Source organism: Rhineura floridana, chromosome 1, assembly GCF_030035675.1.
Source record: "Rhineura floridana isolate rRhiFlo1 chromosome 1, rRhiFlo1.hap2, whole genome shotgun sequence".
Taxonomy (NCBI): domain Eukaryota; kingdom Metazoa; phylum Chordata; class Lepidosauria; order Squamata; family Rhineuridae; genus Rhineura; species Rhineura floridana.
The window spans coordinates 135616651-135635815 of record NC_084480.1 but is presented as its reverse complement, the minus strand read 5'-3'; the positions used below and the strand labels follow the sequence as shown (position 1 = coordinate 135635815).

The window sequence follows — 19165 nt, the reverse complement described above, 5'->3', positions numbered from 1 at the left end:
TATTATACTGTTTTGAGACTACTCTCTTTTTGGTCTATTTTATTTTGACGAATCTGTTTCTTGACGATTGCCATTAATTGTTTCGATCCTGGGAACTGCATTTTGTTTACTTAACTATTGGAGAGATAAGGCTGTCTGCTCTGTTTATACTGTGATGTCACCAAGTTTGGAGTATTAACCCAATTGTTGCTGAAATAAGAAGTGGTTTTCCTATATTTTTCTTTTAAAATGGCAATTAAGAAAGTGGCTGAAAATCTGGAAATAACTATGTTTCAGAAAATAATGGATGAGATTGAGATAACGAAAATTGAATTGAGTAAAATGAAGCAGGAGATTAAAGATATAAGGGTCCCTGTGAGAGAGGTGACCCTGGAAGGGGTCCCTGTGAGAGAGGAGACCCCGGAGATTGGAACAGGGGTCCCTGTGAGAGAGGAGACCCTGGAGACTGGAATAGGGGTCCCTGTGAGAGAGGAGATCCCGGAGATTGGAACCAACGTGGAACAGGAACAAGATTTGGAGTCTATGGACTTTAGAAATAAAATCTATTGTTTGGAACTCAATGTTATCTCTGAAGAAATGAATGAAGATTCTAGAGATAAAGTTATCAATGGCATGGATAATCTTCTGGACTGGAATGATGTGATGGAGCCCAATATAGAGAAAATCTATGGAATTAACTGCAGCCATGTGACAATGGAAAAACTTTTAAGAGATGACCCAGTGTATTTTGAAAAAAAGAACAGAGATATGATTTTACAGCAGTATTTCAGCAACCTATTCAGAATGGATGGCAAGAAAATATTTGGGATAGAGGTAATTCCCATCAGACTCTTACTATATGACTATGGCTTTGACAGCAAGATTATTATGGAATACTGATAATGGAAGATTGGATATTGAAATTACTGGACTTAACAAGGCTACTGAAGATGGAAGATGGAAAATGGAACTAATAGAGATAATAGAACAATGGCTACTGAAATTATTGAACCTAACAGATTCTGATGTGATGGATTAATTGAAATGTTTATTTTGACTATGGTTATGACAATAAGATTATCATAATTAGTAATGAGATGGATTAATCGATATGCTTATCTGGAAAAAAAAATTGATAGATATATTTCTTAAAGAATTGAAACCTCTCTTTGACTTTTTGTGGAAAGAATAAAGTAATGTTTATGAGATTTGATGATTAAGTAAGATAACTACTGGAGGAAAGTGATTTTATAATATGACTTAAGAGACAGGATTGTTATATATTATAGACTTATAACTGATTTGATCTTTGACAAATGGGAAGTCAATATTTTACTCTTTATTTTTTATTTTTTATTTTTTTTTTTTTCTTTTTGTTTAACTATTTTTGATTTTGTTTTTTGTCTTTGAATGTTTTATGATTTTGTCTTGTATGTTTTATGAAAATCTGAATAAAAATTATTGAAAAAAAAAAAAAAAAAAAAAAAAACAAAGAGCTGTTGGGTGGACTGAGGGGAGTATGATTATGTTGGGCAGGAGGGGACCAGCAAAATTTCACAGAGGGGGAAATAAGTGGCAGCAGGTGGCTTGGGCCCCTACTTGAGCTGGCTGGAAGGTCACCAAGGGTTGTAAGCTGCCTACATATGATCTAAGTAATCATTACCACATCCCTACAGTGTAGATCAGCATTATTGTCCCCATGTTAATAGATTTTGGGGTAGATTGCCTGAGGCTGTCCAGCGAGTTCTTGACTGAGGAAGAGCTTGAAATGCAGACTTCCTGGTTCACACGCTATTCTCTTGCCTGCTGTGCTACCCTTGTTCTCTGTTCCTCAGTATTTCCTATTATTCCAGTTGGTCCTGACTTGGATGTTTACACGGACTCTTCTCTTAGGATAATAAACCACATTGATTGCTAAATGATAGATTGGTATGTCTGAGCTTATGAATAACTGGGGGGGCGGGCGGGCGGGAGAAAGAGACCAGAAATTTGAGGTGATAAGTACCAACGTGGCATCAAGTAGTGATTTTGTTTTCTGGAGGTGCAAGCAACATATAATATATGATGTACCACATACAGGTCCCAAGGTATTTTTGTACCTTCTCTTTCTTTCTTTCTTTCTTTCTTTCTTTCTTTCTTTCTTTCTTTCTTTCTTTCTTTCTTTCTTTCTTTCTTTCTTTCTTTCTTTCTTTCTTTCTTTCTTTCTTTCTTTCTTTCTTTCTTTCTTTCTTTCTTTCTTTCTTTCTTTCTTTCTTTCTTTATTTATTTATTTATTTATTTATTTATTTATTTACAGTAACTAAAAACAAATACAATTTTAGATACATCTTTTAAAAAACAATTTAAAAAACAATTAAAAAATTTAAAACAATATAAAACACATGCTAAAATGCCTGGGAGAAGAGGAAAGTCTTGACCTGGAGCCGAAAAGATAAGAGTGTTGGCACCAGACGCACCTCGTCAGGGAGATCATTCCATAATTTGGGGGCCACCACTGAGAAGGCCCTCTCCCTTGTTGCCATTCTCCAAGCTTCCCTTGGGGTAGGCATCCGGAGGAGGGCCTTTGATCTTGAATGTACTGTACGGGTGGGTTCATATCGGGAGAGGCGTTCCATCAGGTATTGTGGTTCCAAGCCTTCTGTTGTTACTTGTTACATTTTTATGATCTTGGTCATTGAAAAACATTTTTAGCCCTCATGGTGACAGACAGAATGGTTGGGAAAGCTGTGGTATACTGCAGAGTGACCAAAAGTCTGAAAATGCCTTTGACATTCTATAAGAATTTTAATTTGATCTGTTTTGCAGCAAGTCCTAACTTTAAAAATGCCCACTATAACAAAAGAGTGTTTCAAAGCCCACCTAAAAGATTTGATGTGTGTGTGTGTGTGTGTGTGTAACTATTTTGTTTTACATTGTGGGCACAACAACCAAAAAGGCCCTGTCTGCACATCTGTCAGAAGGAGAATAGAGAGAAGGTCTTGGGAAGAGCAAAGTCCTTGGGCCTTTTCATGTAGGAAGAAGTAAAATGCTGACACTTTGCATTGAGATCAAAAACAAATTGGCTGCCAAGGAAAGCTGATACTGCATGCTGATGTCATCTCAGCCCAGATCTGATGATTTCACACAGATCTTTCACTCACCCAGTGGTTTCATGTAGAGCATGGGGAGAAGTGGGATGTTATAGCTACAATGGCTCATGAATATACATGTGAGAACAGGCTCAAAGGCCATCTTGAACTAAATCCCAGGAATAGGAATATAAAGACACTGCCTAACTTAATGACAATTACTTATCTTCACTAAGAGGTTTTATCAAGGTAGACTTCACTGGCAGATACTTAGACTGTCAGATATTTAGACTGCTTCCCAACTGCTTCCACCATTTCCCAAAATGTTAGGAGAGAAAACCATATCTGATTTTCATATTTGGATATATTACTGTACCGTACTCTCTGAAAGCGCAATACGTTTGAGAAGCCCAAGTTGCATGTCATGCATTGGAAATTTTGTGCATTATAAATGGGCTAGTAAGTCTATCCTTAGCTATATTTGAAGAAATATTAGCTGGGATAGACTCCTATCTCTCATCCAAGCAATGTGGCACTTCCAAGAGTCTATAATGTAAAAACCAGTTCCTAATTACTGCTGAGCACGGACGTCTAGGATGGTTGTATTAAGTTGAAAAGAAATCTAATTAAGTCATACAGCTATATCAGATAGAAGTCTGCATTCCTTCCAATGAAGCCTATTTAAATTTATCTTCTTCGGCATGGAATCCAGTTCCCAATAGATCTATTATTCAACCTCCACTTCCTGGTTAGTCTTGAAGCCATCAGGTTGTGATTACCTATTGAGGCAGATAGTTCCAGCCCTTGCTCAGATGGCATCTTGGAGTGCCTGTAGAGTATCAGGGCAATCTTGCAACTATGTCTGCAAACTGTATTGGCCCAGAACACTATAGCATGCCAGAACATTTGTTGCAAACAAACAGATCTCAAACTATTTTACAAATGACAAAAAGTCTGCCTGGAAACAGTTCTTACTCAGCACGGGCAGACGTAAACAAGTCTGTATGAAGAAAGTACTGAGTAATTTGATTTGAGAAGCATTTCTGCTGCCTGTGACTGAGTTTATAGAATGCAGGTTTTCCTATAACAGGTCAGCATTCAGGTCTTTCTTTGTCCTTTCCCTTTCTGTGGCTTCTTTCTATATACAGAATATGATCATGCTTGTGCAAAAGTAATTCAAAGATAGCACCAAAGGAGTTGCAAAGGGATGGGGTGGGGGGAGGAAGGAATAAAACATCTAAATTGTCAGACCAAAAATACATCCGAATTATTCCCAAAATAATAAATGTATTTTAAAGCCTAGCTGAAAGTATGTGGGAGGAGGATATTTTAGGGTATTTCAGCCAGTGTTGCCAACCAGTTTTAACAAAATTAAAATCTCAAGAATAGAAGTGTCTAATCTGGATTACATCTATTCTGAATTTGATGCAGCCAGTAGGAAGTTGGTTTCAGGGCAGTCAGAAAAGAAAGGAAGGTGACTTCTGTTTACAAAGTGTGGTTTCTCTAGACTTCATTTGCTTTAGTTTAGTCATAATTTCCACTCATAGTCCCTTCTTTGTGGTTCAATCCTATGGATGCTTATTCAAAAATAAACCTTCAGTGGATCTTACTCTCAGGTAAGCATGAATAGGGTTGCACACATGCAGTCCAGTATACTGTACATATACTCATAAGTAAGTTTGACTATGTTTAATGGAGTTTAATATCAGCTACTCATGCACAGGATTGCAGTTTAAGGTCTAGGGTAGAGTGCCTGTTTTTCCAGTTGAAACTTCTTTTTTCCTGCCTTCCATTAAATGGAAATAAATCATCCTTTTTAAACTTTATAGATCTAAATTATAGGTATGATTCCATAAGCTATGAGTATGTTGACCTTCCACTGGGGGCTATGATAGACAGCAGGGGATGCCATTTCAGATTTTGGGAAGAAATAAAACAATATAGCTAGGTCAGCTCTTGGATATGTTTAAAACTGTGTAATCTTGTGCATGCCTACTCAGAAGTAGGTCCCACTGAGTTCAATAAGACTTACTCTCAGGTAAGTATGCATAGGATTGCAGCCACAGTTATGAAAAGTAGTGTGTATTGAGAGTGCTGTGATTATTTTCCTATTTTTATACCTGATGTTATGTTATGTTATGTTACGGTTTATTTCTAGGCTGCCTTTTGGCCAAAAAGGCCCCCAAAGGCGTCTTACACACAAATAAAAAAACACAAATATAAAATACAAATAAAAACAATACAATTTACAAAAAATCAAGCTAACAAAATCCTAGCGTTTCTAAAAAGCAACAACAGCTAAAAACCAAAAGCATTCATCTTCCTGGGAAAGGACAGTCCCCAGAAAAATGTCACTAAGAGCAGGGGTGAGGGGGCAAGGCTGGTGGACAAGCTTGTCCCTTGATGGTCCCAACACAGTCTCACCCCTGCAGCAGTACCTTCCAGTCTGCAGCTCCTCCTGATAGGTCCAGGCAGAGGGGTGGGGCAAGGCACATGGAAAAACGTGCCCCTTGATGGTCCCAGCACAGTCTCACCCCTGCAGCAGTCCTTATTGCACACCTTATAGCAACATCACCAACAGGTCCATCAGGCTTTGGTCAAATGGACATCTTTAGTGTGCATTTTCTAGAGTACAGGCCACTATCACTGTATATATAACAGACCACCTAGTTACTCCTGTAGCATACCTTTTGAGGTGAGATAATGCAAATCAAGTACAAAAACTTGTCTGGTCATGCAATGACAGGTGATTTCTGTATCCCCTCAAGAGAGGCAAGGTCTGTTATCCTATCTTGATAGCCACAATCCACTGGTGTGATGATCAGGGCTGTGGAGTCGGAGTCATGGAGTCGGAGTCGGGAGCAATTTTGGGTGGAGTCGGAGTCGGTAGAAATGTTCCGACTCCGACTCTGACTCCTTCATAAATGGCAAATGTATATTAACTAGTAATAACAAATTTACTGTAGTAAAATGGTAGCACAAGGCATTTCATCACCACCACGTGAATCCAGAGCTTGAAAAAGTTACTTTTTTGAACTACAACTCCCACGAGCCCAATCCCTGGGGCTGATGGGAGTTGTAGTTTAAAAAAGTAACTTTTCCGAGCTCTGGATTCACGTGGTGGTGATGAAATGCCTTGTGCTACCATTTTACTACAGTAAATTTGTTATTTCTAGTTAATATACATTTGCCATTTATGAAGGAGTCGGAGTTGGAGTCGGACAGTAGAAAAATAGAGGAGTCGGAGTCGAAGGTCTGGTGTACCGACTCCACAGCCCTGGTGATGATGAAGTGAACTTGGTGTGTCACAGTTCTTTATGATCAGCCCAATCAGTATCAAGTTTACATTTTAACAGTTGCCCTCAATACACTGACAACTTTAAAAAAAAACGCCTATGTTTTTTCAAGTTTAGCTTTTTATTGTCTCAATTATTTTTATAGATTTGTGTTCATTTAGATACTCCCCCCCTATTGACCAAATGTATTTCATTGTAGATATGGGACTTTGAAGTGAAGGGCAGATAATAGATGATGATGATGATGGATAGTTTTGTGGTGAAGAAACATAGCTATGAAAACGGAGATGAAGTAGTCCCGGGGGATGGGAGGGATTTCTTGCTCTGCTGGCACTGGTCATGACGGGGTACATTGAATACAATACATAGATCATATGTTGAGGTTTATTTATTAAAGGCTTCTCTATATCACTTTCTGTTACAAGTGATCCCAAAGTGGTTTCCATGCAAATAACATCGTAGTATCAGTAAAATTAATAGAACACAGTTAAAACAGCAACAAACAACAGCGATGCAGAAAGATTCTAAGGCAGAAAATAATCTAAGATGACCTCCAAAAATTTGAGATAACAAGTAGGTCTTCACCATGCAGCAAAATTTCATTACTGTTATAGGCACCCATGCCTTTAAGGGAAGGGAGGTCCGCAAGTGAGCTGCTGCTACAGAAAATGCCCTTTTAGGATCCCCAAGTAACAAGCTACACCCATTTGTGGAACCACAAGCACACACATCCCAATCTCAAGGCTCTGATGGTTGATATGGGAAGAGGCACTCATTAAGAGCTTTTTATTTTTATGTTAGTACCTTTAATTGAGCCCAGTACCGTATGGATTATGTGTGCTAGTGGTGCGGTAGAGCCATTCTCCCAACACCGGCATTGCTGCTGCTTCCCTGCGTGGCTCCAACCTCTCTGCCTCCCCACTCTATCCCCATCTGATGTCAGTGCTGGGAGGGCAGCTCTGCCCCACCACACTTGCTGCTACTGATTATATGGCATCACACAGAACAGAAATGCCAGCCAACACTCACAGCTGCATCGTGCACTGGCTTCAGTTTCCATATATTAAAGGGCAGGCAGTGTAGAGTGTATTACAGTTATCTATATGGGAGGTAACAAGACTATGCAGGACCATGGCAAGGCTATCTTGATACAGGAATGGCCATAGCTGATGAACTAGCCATAGATGGAAATAGGTACTCCTAGCTACAGAGACCTCTTGACCTGGATCCACCCCCAGACTACATTTTAGAGAGTGTTTAAAGCAATTCACATATATTAGCAATTCATTTTGAGATTAGTGTTATCTCCATATTGAACACGCTAGAGGTGGAGAGTGCTGAAGCTGAGAGAGTGGTTTGTCTGTGTCTGTCTATTGAGTTAATGGCAGAGAGCGGCTTTGAACTCTGGATTTCCTGTTCAAAGCTAAGTTTCTTAATCACTAAGCATAACTAGTTCAACTCAGGGCAAAGGAATGATGGGAAGAACTGTGGTAGACAAAATTTTAGCCATTGTAATGCATTGCATTTCTCACCAACACCGGGACAGATCACAAGGAATATAACTATCTTTTAAAACACACACCACACAGGTTCTTGTATAAAAATGGTTTTCTCTTACTGTTCTAGGCTAAGGATATGCAACTGAAGGGAGCACACATTCTCTCTCTTTTATCTTCTCCTCCCACTGTAGACCTTCTTCATGTAACATTTTAGATTTTAATATACTCAGGGACCGGCCTTCTTGATAGTTACTTGGTAAAGTGACATGCATCTTGATGATGTGAATCAATCAAATAATAATAATGATGATGGTGATGATGTAGACCACATATACCAGTCACCAAGTGGGAGCAGCATGTGTGGTGGCAAGAGAAATTGGTGCTCTCATAAATAGAAGTGGTCTAAAAAGCATAGCAGAAAAAGGACTCCATCCCGTGTCCTGTCCACCCTAAATGTCATTCCTAGTAGATGCCATTTCAAAAGTGCTTTGAATTAATCTCCCACACACACACACACCAGTCAGACATAAGGAATGGGAAAGGTCAATGTATACATGGGGTTTTCTTTTGGGGTTTGAATTTCCCCAGGTAGGGTTTGTTTAAATTAACTTCAGAGATAAGGTCAGCCCATCTACTTGTTCGCCCAAATATATTTTTTTCCAAGAGTAAATCAGGAGAAAACATGTCACAGCATAAGACAGTTGAAGCTGCAGTCTGTGTTTGCTGTATTGGCCAGACAAGGAAAGAGGGAAATCAAGAGGAGTGTACTTTTTTGGCAAATACAATTTAAAATAGTAATCGAAAGGAATTTGATTATAATTGACTTTCAAACTATGAATATTTAGAGTGTGTAGTTTTCATGGGAGAATGCATTTAAGAGTGCAGTTGACCATTAAGCTATCAAGGTGTAAAAATAATAAAGGAAATGCTTGAACCGACCATAACTTTATAGGATATTGCTTACAATGAAGCATGGTCCCCACCCAGTTTGATTGGTATTAAGACAAAATAATTGACTGCTCTGTAAATACATGAGGTATAGAACTTGATTGTCCTGCCTGCACCAGAGGGCTCCACAAGTGGCACAGGCAGTGGGATTTGATGGTGTTTCCAGAGTGGTGAATGAGGGCCACAGGTTTGGCTTAAGCCATAGCATCAAGCGTGAACTCCTGCCTGCCTTTCCCATCGAATGCTATTGCCTCCTCCTGGTTCAGCAAGCTAGAAGCAGAACTTTACCAAGGGGAGTTGGGGCTGTGCATGTGCTACCATGTGTGTTAGGGTGGCATTATTTTATACTTTGTACTTAATGCGTGTAGCAAATTGTCAAGAATATTAGCCAGCACTTTTTTTACAGTACTAAGCTACTAAAAATAGTTCTTTTATTATTATTATTATTAATTATTATTATTATTATTATTATAGTTTTGATCATTTATATATTGCTTAATTACAATCATCTCTAAGTGGCGTACAAGATACTCAATACAATGAAAATAAAAATGAATTAAAGCTATAAAATTAGCCCATATGCATACTTGTACAAAAAAAGTCTGCAATAGGTGCCAGAAATTCAACAGGGAGGGGGCCTGTCTGATCTCAACTGGAAGGGAGTTCTATAGACATGTTTGAAGAATCTTCAGTACAAAAATGCTTAATTAATCACACAAATAACTGGCCACTGATCCTAATTCCATGCAAAACAACAGAAGATCAGATGAAGAAGACAATTATTAAATGCTTTGATAATAATAATGCTCTAGGGGAAGACCCCGCACAATCATATTGAAAGTGATTGTAAATTTGAAAATGGAATCAAATTGTTAGAATATTTTATTAGGAATGTCTCCAGGTAAAGATAATCCTACATTATAAAGACTGATGAAAGCCTGCTACTAATCATGGATAAATAATGCAAATAATAGGATACAGTGACCATGATTAGGATTGTGATTAGTTGCCTCTCCTCTGGCCTCCATTGGCAGAGAGGAGTCCTGCCAGTTGGGAGGACTCCACTGCTTTGCCCAGGCAGGCAGAAAGCTAGCGGTTTTCACACCAGCAGTAGCAATCAGAAACCGTCAGAACAGGGCAGGGTGCTGTAGGCTTTAGATCTAATGCCCACTGGATCCCTTGAGGGGGCTGATCTTTGGAGGCCTCAACTAGGCCAACCTGGAGCTGTGCCATAAATGAAAATTAGATGGAACTGTTCCCCACCACCACCTTCCAACCTGGAGGTGGTGTGTATCAGTAGGGCTTCAGATATGGCAGGGGATCTGCCATTTTATTGCTCCTTGGCTCCAAGTTAGGATTGCACTGTTATTTACTCTGTGGATTGTTGCATGGTTAAATTTTGGCTGTTATCTGCAGTCTGATTTCAGTTCCACAGTTTGATGTGCAGGAATTTGGGTGGATCATTTTAAACCTTTTTTTTTTTTTGAGAAATAGTAAAGCTTCTCTGTTGAGTTTGTCACTGATACATTTTGGAACCGTGAAGAGTCAGAGTGTGTGTGTAAATATGAGAAGCTGCCTTCTCAGCTTATTTGTCCATCTAGTTCTGTATTGCCTACTCTGACTGGCAACAGTTCTCCAAAGTCTCAGGCAGAGAGGTCTTTCTCATCATCTGCTGCCTGAAACTTTCAGCTGGAAATGCCAGTTATTGAACCTGGGACCTTCTGCACGCAAAGTATCAGAAAGACCTCTGCCTGACTGCTCTACAACTAAACTATGGTTCCTTCCCTCATAGCACCTAATTTTTTGTTATAAAGGCTTACATCTGCCTTCCTGTACATCTGCTCCCACGGGTGATACATGCCCTGGTCTCCTCTTGCTTAGACTACTGTAATGCGCTCTACGTGGGGTTACCCTTGAAAACGGTCCGGAAATTACAGCTGGTACAGAATGCGGCGTCACGCTTGATTAAGAACAGCCGTCGCTGTGATCATATCACCCCGGTGTTAGTGGATCTACACTGGTTACCAGTTGTTTACCGGGCCCAATTCAAGGTGTTGGTATTGACCTTTAAAACCCTATACGGCCCAGTTTAACTGAAGGAGCACCTCCAGCATCACCAATTATGCCGCATGACAAGATCAGCCACACAAGACCTTCTCTCGGTCCCACCAGCTAAAACAGCTAGGCTGGTGCCGACCAGAGAGAGGGCATTTTCGATTGTGGCCCCCACCCTCTGGAACTCCCTTCCTTTCGATCTTCGCCACACCCCCTCCCTGACAGGTTTCCGCCGGGCCTTAAAGACCTGGCTATTCAGGCAGGCCTATGGGGTCTCTGGGGGTGGGTCAGTTTCTAATGTTGTTTAATGCTGTTTAATTTTAATTATTATATTTTTGGTTATATTGTATTTTATCATGATATTGTACGTCGCCTAGAGTGGCCGTTTATTCGGCCAGATAGGCGACTAAAAAATAAAATTTTATTATTATTATTATAATAAGCAGAAATCGTTTTTTTAGATTTTCCCAGTCGCTATCCCATCTCTTGACTTTTTCCCCAGTGTGACACTATGTGCTGGCAGACACAGGCACTGGTCATAAGTTATCCATAAGATGGTATATAGGTGTAACTCTGGGTCATGTGCCACTCCTTACAATTTTTGTAACCTATAGGTGGTATTCAATGCTTGTCCTATTCAGAGTATTATTTATTTATTTATTTATTTATTTAATTGCATTTCTAAACCGCCCTATAGCTAGCAGCTCCCAGGGCGGTGTACAACATGATAAAACCACAATATTTAAAATACAGCAAGTGTGTATTGCACAGACAATATAAACATTATAAACAAAGTGAAAGAAAACTAAAAAAAATAAGATTAAAAGCTTAAATACTTTAAAATGCCTGGGCGAAGAGGTGGGTTTTTACCTGGCGCCGAAAAGATGACAGAGAAGGCGCCAGGCGTATCTCATCTGGGAGGGCATTCCATAATTCAGGGGCCACCACCGAAAAGGCCCTATATCTTGTTACTGTTCTCCGGGCCTCTGTATGGGTTGGGACCCGGAGAAGGGCCTTAGACATCGAGCGGAGTGAACGGGTAGGAACATAGCGGGAGAGGCGTTCCATCAGATATTGCGGTCCAGTGCCGTTAAGGGCTTTATAGGTAAGGACCAACACTTTGAATCTGGCCCGGAAACATATTGGAAGCCAGTGCAGTTGGGCCAGAATAGGTGTTATGTGGTCGAATTTCTTCGTCCCAGTAAGAACTCTGGCCGCAGCATTCTGCACTAGCTGAAGTTTCCGAATCGTTTTCAAAGGTAACCCTACGTAGAGAGCATTACAGTAATCCAATCTAGAGGTTACCAGAGCGTGAATGAGCTCTTCAGCCCTCAGGTTGTCTTCTGAACAAATTACACTGAGCATCCATCCTACCCTGACTTCACAATCAGTGTTCTGTCGTCGTCCATCATAGCTTCAACCTTTAGACATTAGGAGAGGTGGAGAAACTTGGAAAGCTATTAGAACGCGTGCACTGGAGGGGGGCAAAGCATAGTTTTGTCCTGGGTCAACAGCAGCAAAAGCGAAGAGAGACGGCACCGGCCTAGCAGGTTGCCCTCCCGGTCTGACCTGCACGCGGATCGTACCCCACTGCCAAATAAGTACGCCTAGGATTGTATTTCACTTAGTAGGCTCTGCTTCTGCATAAACATACACAGACTCACTTGAGACTCGGGACCTAGACTGAAGTGAATACTCATTACTAACTTGGGTTCATTAATTTCAGTGGGTCTATGAGTAGGACTTAGCTGAACACAGCCCTGTATCTTTAAGCCCTACACGAGTAGATCTCCACCTGCACAATCTATCCATTACTACACCATGCTGCATGAATAAACTTCACGCCTGGGCACTGTATAAACCTTCATTAATCGCTTATGTTGTGTTATATCAGATTTGGACTATGGTTTCATCATGGAGCACTTCTGTTTATGTGCCTGTCTTGTTTACCATTTTGTGTACCCTTGTATTGAGGGTCTCAGAGGAAGGTAACAAGATATATTCTAAGAATTCAGGGTCTAGCTTCTGTTCACTACCATTGCTAAAAAGTCTTGTTCTCTGATAGCATGGGTTAGAATTTCTTTTTAAAAGCTGACAGTTTTGCAAGCTGACCAATAAGGCCAAATCTCCTCTTAACATTGCAGTGACCTCTTGTTCGAATACATCAGTTGGAGTCACCTATTGCACAGGGTCAAATTAACAGTGTATTATATGTGGAAGTCCACTGGTGATTGCCAAGTTTACATACCTGGTATCACCAGAGAGAAGTCACTGTTGTGTGATGCATGCAAATCTTTCTGCTGCCTTTTTTTTTGTTTTTGTAACATGATATTCAAGTATGAGCTTATTTATATATTTGGAAACTTCAGCCGAGTCCTGTGAAGCCACAAATTGTAGCTTGGTATTTTCTTCAGTGTTCATAAGCTGCTTTTAACAGGCTCAGCATCTGTCTGTTTCCTTCCTTGCTGTTGGTCCTTCACCACATTAGACCCATCTGAGGCAGATGGCCTCTACAAGCTAAGCCATCTCTCAGGCGCAAGATCATCACACCAACTCTTGCTGCTATTCTATAGTAGCCACATCCCACCACTCGTTTCCTCCCTCTCTCTCTCTTCAGCAATACTACAAAAGGCATATTTCCATCTCTGTTGTCAATATGCTGGAAGTCAGAATAAGTTTGTCTCCTCTAAATATCTTCCTGCTTTCTGAAAGCACACCCCAGACAGATTAAGGAGAGCCAACAGGGAAGAAAGGGAAATATCACTTCTACATGTGTGATGAGAATGTACGGCGAAGGCTCAGTAGAGATGCTATGCTGGTTCACTGCAAATCAACAAATTTCCAGCAATCCTTCCCTTGGCATCAGCCAGTTTAGAATTACATGTGCACCTGTAGTTATGGTCAGTGCTAACCATGGTTCTCTTGTGAATCAGTATTTGAAACTTCTAGTTTTTATGTATGTTTGCAAAGCACAATTATGAGGGGGGTTGGAAACATTGGTGTACATATAATATACACCATGGTTACTGGTGGCTAGGTAAGGGAAATAGGGATTCTCTTCAAAGGAAGGAGAAGAGAGCATGCATTCCAAGCCTGGCTTCTGAATGGCCGTTGTTTTCAAGGCAGTGTTTTGTCTGCACTAGACTTAACATGAGTGATACAAGCTTGACTATTTTTAAAAAAAAATTAATTAATAGACTGCTATTTTCAGCAAATATGTCCTAGGGATGCAAGCAGGCTAAGTAAAGCACTTGCAATGTAGAGGTAGCAGTTGAAGGTTCTGAAGTAGTAAATACTGGTGTTTCTTAATTTCAAATCAGGATTTCTGTGGCAGAAAAAAGGAATAAATGTTTGCCCTATAGTGTTGCTTATGGTACTTCAGGTTCTATTTCTTGAAAGTTTTGTAAGGTCTATAATTAGTTGGCTGTGGAATCACATTGCTCTTTCAGAGTTTATTTCTGGTAGACTAATCTCTCTCCAGCACAGGCAGAAGATTAGACCTTACTAAGGCCTTCTGGATTCTGTTAAGAAAAGTTTGCTCAAATGTATGAGGAAAGCAAAACCCCACTACAGTTTGTTTTCTTGAAGCATATCTTAGGTGGATTCATATCAACATTTTTCTCTCACCACAAAAGTTTTTTCCCCTCCTCTGGTCTTCCTGTGTTGATCTAGAGATCTGTCTTGACTGAGTCTTGTGAAAATGTCCAACATGCATTCAACTATTCCACAATAAGAGCTTGGAGCATTGTAACTTGTGTGGCCAAGCACATATGTATCCATTATTTTAAATTACTAAGGAGATGTGCTTTGAAGCTTGAAAGACTTCAGATATTGGGGTAATGTTAAAAAAAAAAGGCTAGGATCCAAAGAACTACCTAGCGCAATGGCTAGGATCAAAACAACAATTTAAAGATGCTTATGTTCGGCCAGTGGAATTTTGTTTTCCCCAGACATACTTTGAACCCCTCAGCCCTATGCTGTACCACAACCTACTTTTGAAACAGCTGTTTCAAAAGCAGCTTGCCATTTGGCATAAGAAGGGCCTGCTGTTTAATAAAAACAAGTTTCACTCTCTCCATTGCTCCCTCCTGGTAGATGGAAGTAGCTTTGTGATTCTTTTGATTTTGATTGCAACAAAACTGAATTGGAAACTTGGATAGGGTATGTGGCATGTGTGACTTTTGGTTATGGTGGTTTCAATGCCATAGACACAGGCCCGTGTGTGTATGTTTCTATCTCTTGCACTTACAGCTCACCCTTCTCCCAGAAGATATCTCAGCGGTAAATTATTACAAACCTGGGTTTTAGAATGAATTATAAAAAACAAACATTTCCATGAATTTTTATTATATTTGCATAAATTTGTTCTGGTTGCATAATTGTTTAGGTTTTGTTGATACAAAATTTGGCTAACCTTGGTTACAGGGTTGGAGCTTTTTGTACTGCAGAGTATGAATAGCTCATATGAAAATGTTACTACTGCTGCCTTTGTCATTATGGATAAACATGCCTTATTGTTTCCATATATCTCTCTTTCATGTGCATCTTGACAGCGCATTAACATCTGCAGCGAAAATGAGCTTCATTCTTCGGCTGACAGATGGGTCCCTCTGCTCTTTATCTCCCACAGACAAAGAAATACAGACATCGTATGTTGGATTTCCTTGATCGCTTAAACCGTGTTAGGTCTTTGGGGGATTTCTCTCACTCTTGAAATGACTGAGCCATGATGAGAAATACTTAAATAATAAAACATTTTTTAAAAAGTCTTTTCTGGTTTTGGTGAATATATTAAATTGAAGGACACTCAGATGGACCTGAGAATAATTGTTGCTGGCAGTTCCTATGAGATTATTAACCTTTTGCATGACTTGGGAATGCTTTGTTAAAGTTTGAATCCATTTTTAAAAGCTCTTTCTTTAATGAAAAAAATAAAAAAGATCAACAGGCAGAGTCCTTCAGGAACTTCTGCACAAGCTCCATTGAAAGTAATGGGAGCTGTGGGAGGCCATCTCTATTGAGAGTACCCCACACGCTCTTGTGCAACTTCCATTCATTTCATCAGGGTCTGTTCCGCAGGTATTTTCCCCATTGACACCCAATTGGCTTTTCCCCATTGATCAGCTTTTAAAATCTACTTTGCTAGAAAAAAGTTGGATGTTTGGTCCGAGTCTTTATGAATGGGCAGGCCAGAGTTAAGGACAGGCAACTGCAACAATATTGCGCTGAGTGATGACAATTCTTTCTTGCTTTCCTTGTTTACCGCAGAAACTGAGTTTTACCTTGTGGAGAGAAATGTTTAATTCCTCCCCCCCCCCATCTTCTTTTGTTTCCTAAGCCAATCTGAGAACTTTCCAAACAAGGAGAAACAGTAGAGCAGAGGAGAGGAAGGCCATTTTTGTCGCTTTGTTCCTTAACAACCCAACAGTATTGTAAAGGAAGAGATTTCCCCCCTTCTCTTTCCCCTTGTTCCCCCCCCTACACAATGGAGCTTTCAGAGAACCTCTCTCCAAAAGGAATAGCTCCAGCCTTTGTGTTGGAAGGGTGTGCCTATTGGCAAGGCTTGTCGAGGCAGACAGCTTGGCTGGTGATTAACAAAGGTCATTAGACTTTGGAATCTGGCAGGCAGTGTCAGATGGTATGTCTTCTGTGCATAGGAGAATGTCTCCCAAGAGGCTGAAGCATTCTGAAGGGCTTTCCCTCCCCCTCCCCCTTTTTTCTTCCTCCCCATTCCTTCCCCTCCCTCTCTCTCTATCCTATTTATATATTTATTTCAGAAAAGGTCACTCTTCCGCGTCTTCCTTCCGCTTGAAGGACAATTTGGCCAAACCTTTTCCTTCAGCAAAGGCTGCTGTTGCTGGAATGTTTTGTGGGAGAGGAAAGGAGCCTGAGAGATCTCTTTGCCCATGGCTATGTCCGGGGGGGGAGAGGGGGGAATGCTGGTCTGACAAGGAACGTTGAAGTCTTCAGGCATCTGGTTTCTTTCCTGAAAGGGCTAAACCACAAAGAAGAAGTCCTGCTCCTCTTTAAGAGGAAGAAGGAAGGGAATGGTGGTGGAGGGAAAGAACCTTGTATGCTGGAGATGAGGCTCAGATAAGTGAAGCCATGTTGTGGGTGGCTAGGAGCTCTGAGCCTGTATCTCTCAGTACATGCCTTCTCTGAGCTAAAATGGCTGCACTCTCTCTCTCTCTCTCTCTCTCTCTCCTCTGAAGCTCAGAGGACTAGGGCAGCTTAGTGAGTCTTAAAGCTTCAGTGACGCAGGAGCTCATATCTCTTGAAAGTGTGATGAACACATTCAGTAGAACTGTGGGGTTTGTTTGGCTCAGATGAAAGGACTATACATGGACAGGGGAGAAGGTCAGGAGGATGGAAGGATCTGCTTCTACCCCTCTCCCCCTTTCCTCCTCCTCCTTCTTCCAATGGTGCATTCTAAATTCAGGAGTCGTCTGCTGCACCATGGAGCGAGGAGGGGTGGAATTGTTTTTAGGTTTAATGGACTGTGCTAAAGGAGACTTGTGGGGTGGGGCCTCAGTGCTCACTGCTGTAATTTGATCCAGAGCAGATAGCAACTTTTCCATAGAGTCTAGTCTGGGGCTTGCACATAAAAGGTTGAGGATCTTGATTGTTGCTAACTTTGTTTGCTGAAAATAAGGCCGTGCCAGCGTTCATACTTTCTATACAAGGAAGGAGAAGGGGGCAAAGAGGAGGGAGAGTGGATGGATGGGGGCTCTAACACATTGCACCGTTCAAAGTCCTGTCAGTGGATGTGCCTTTGTGCTCTCTGTGTCCAAAAAGGAGGATGATTATTATTTATTGTTTAAAAAATACCATGTTCTCATGAGAAACTTGCTTTTGATACAGAATTCTCACAGCAGCCCCTTTCTTTACTACACTGACATAATACTGTTGAGCTTTGAATGTTCTGTAGAAGTAACTTTATATCTCTCCACAATAAGAGAATGGAATTCCCATTGGGGCATATTTTGGCTGCTGTTCCATCTCTTGGGCTTCTGGAGTTCCTAGTCTGAATGTGACCTGCTCAAGTATGTGAGGAGACTTTAAGATAAGCAGTTCATTGATTAAGATAATACTTGATGCTGGATACGTGCAATGCTGGGGTGGAATTGCCTCTTTTTTAAAAAAAACCCTACCTTTTATATAACAACAACAACAACAACAACAAAAACAGATCAGGAAGCTGTATATTTTCAGTCTATTCAGTAATTCCCAAGACTTATAGAAACAATGGATTTAATAGGTCATCTACTAAAGTTCTATACTTACCTCTAGGTAGTACCAGTCTGTTGCATCATTTAGTCAAATACAGAATCATATAACCCAAGAAACATGGAAAATTAATTATTTTCTATCAACTTGTAGAGATGCTCCTTTTACATCATGGAAGGACTAAGTGATGTATTCTCTCCAATTTAGTAAAAAAAAAGGGATTTTTAAAAAATCAGTAAGTATTAGACAGACAGTGTCATGCAAAGCCAAATCAAGAACTTGGTTACAGCTCATGGTTAGTCTGGAGATAGCTAAAACATAAGCCCGGGTTGGGAGGACATGCTAATCCAAGACATGGTTTAGCTCAGCATCAGGCAGGAGCTAAGTTGCCGTGATCGCCTCCCTAGTAGCTTGCACATTTACACTATGCCATAGTTTGGTTGAAACAAATGTTGATGAAAGTTAAAGAAGAAAGCACAAAAACAGGACTGCAGCTGAACGTCAAGAAGACTAAAGTAATGACAACAGAAGATTTATGTAACTTTAAAGTTGACAATAAGGACATTGAACTTGTCAAGGATTATCAATACCTTGGCACAGTCATTTACCAAAACGGAGACAATAGTCCAGAAATCAGAAGAAGGCTAGGCCTGGGGAGGGCAGCTGTGAGAGAACTAGAAAAGGTCCTCAAATGCAAAGATGTATCACTGAACACCAAAGTCAGGATCATTCAGACCATGGTATTCTCGATCTCTATGTATGGATGTGAAAGTTGGACAGTGAAAAAAGCGGATAAGAGAAGAATCAACTCATTTGAAATGTGGTGTTGGAGGAGAGCTTTGCGCACACCATGGACTGCAAAAAAGACAAATAACTGGGTCACAGAACAAATTAAACCAGAACTGTCACTAGAATCTAAAATGAAACAGGTTATCATACTTTTGACACATCATAAGAAGACCTGATTCACTAGAAAAGAAAATAATGCTGGGGAAAACAGAAGGGAGTAGAAGAAGACGACCAAGAGATGGATTGATTCCATCAAGGAAGCCACAGACCTGAACTTACAAGATCTGAACAGGGTGGTTTATAA

The 19165-nt window shown here is 40.4% G+C and overlaps 1 protein-coding gene across 7 annotated transcripts in view; it reads left to right on the top strand.

Moving 5' to 3' along the window:
- The window catches only part of ZNF462 (zinc finger protein 462), a 163790-nt gene that overhangs the window by 47796 nt on the left and 96829 nt on the right, over positions 1-19165 (top strand). For 2 of the 7 annotated variants that reach the window (XM_061632982.1, XM_061632988.1), the window contains exon 2: positions 15399-15494. The exons of the other annotated variants lie outside the window; for them this stretch is intronic. The gene's annotated coding sequence lies outside the window, so the exon portion shown is untranslated. The remainder of the gene's footprint in view (positions 1-15398; positions 15495-19165) is intronic. 7 annotated transcript variants of the gene reach the window in all.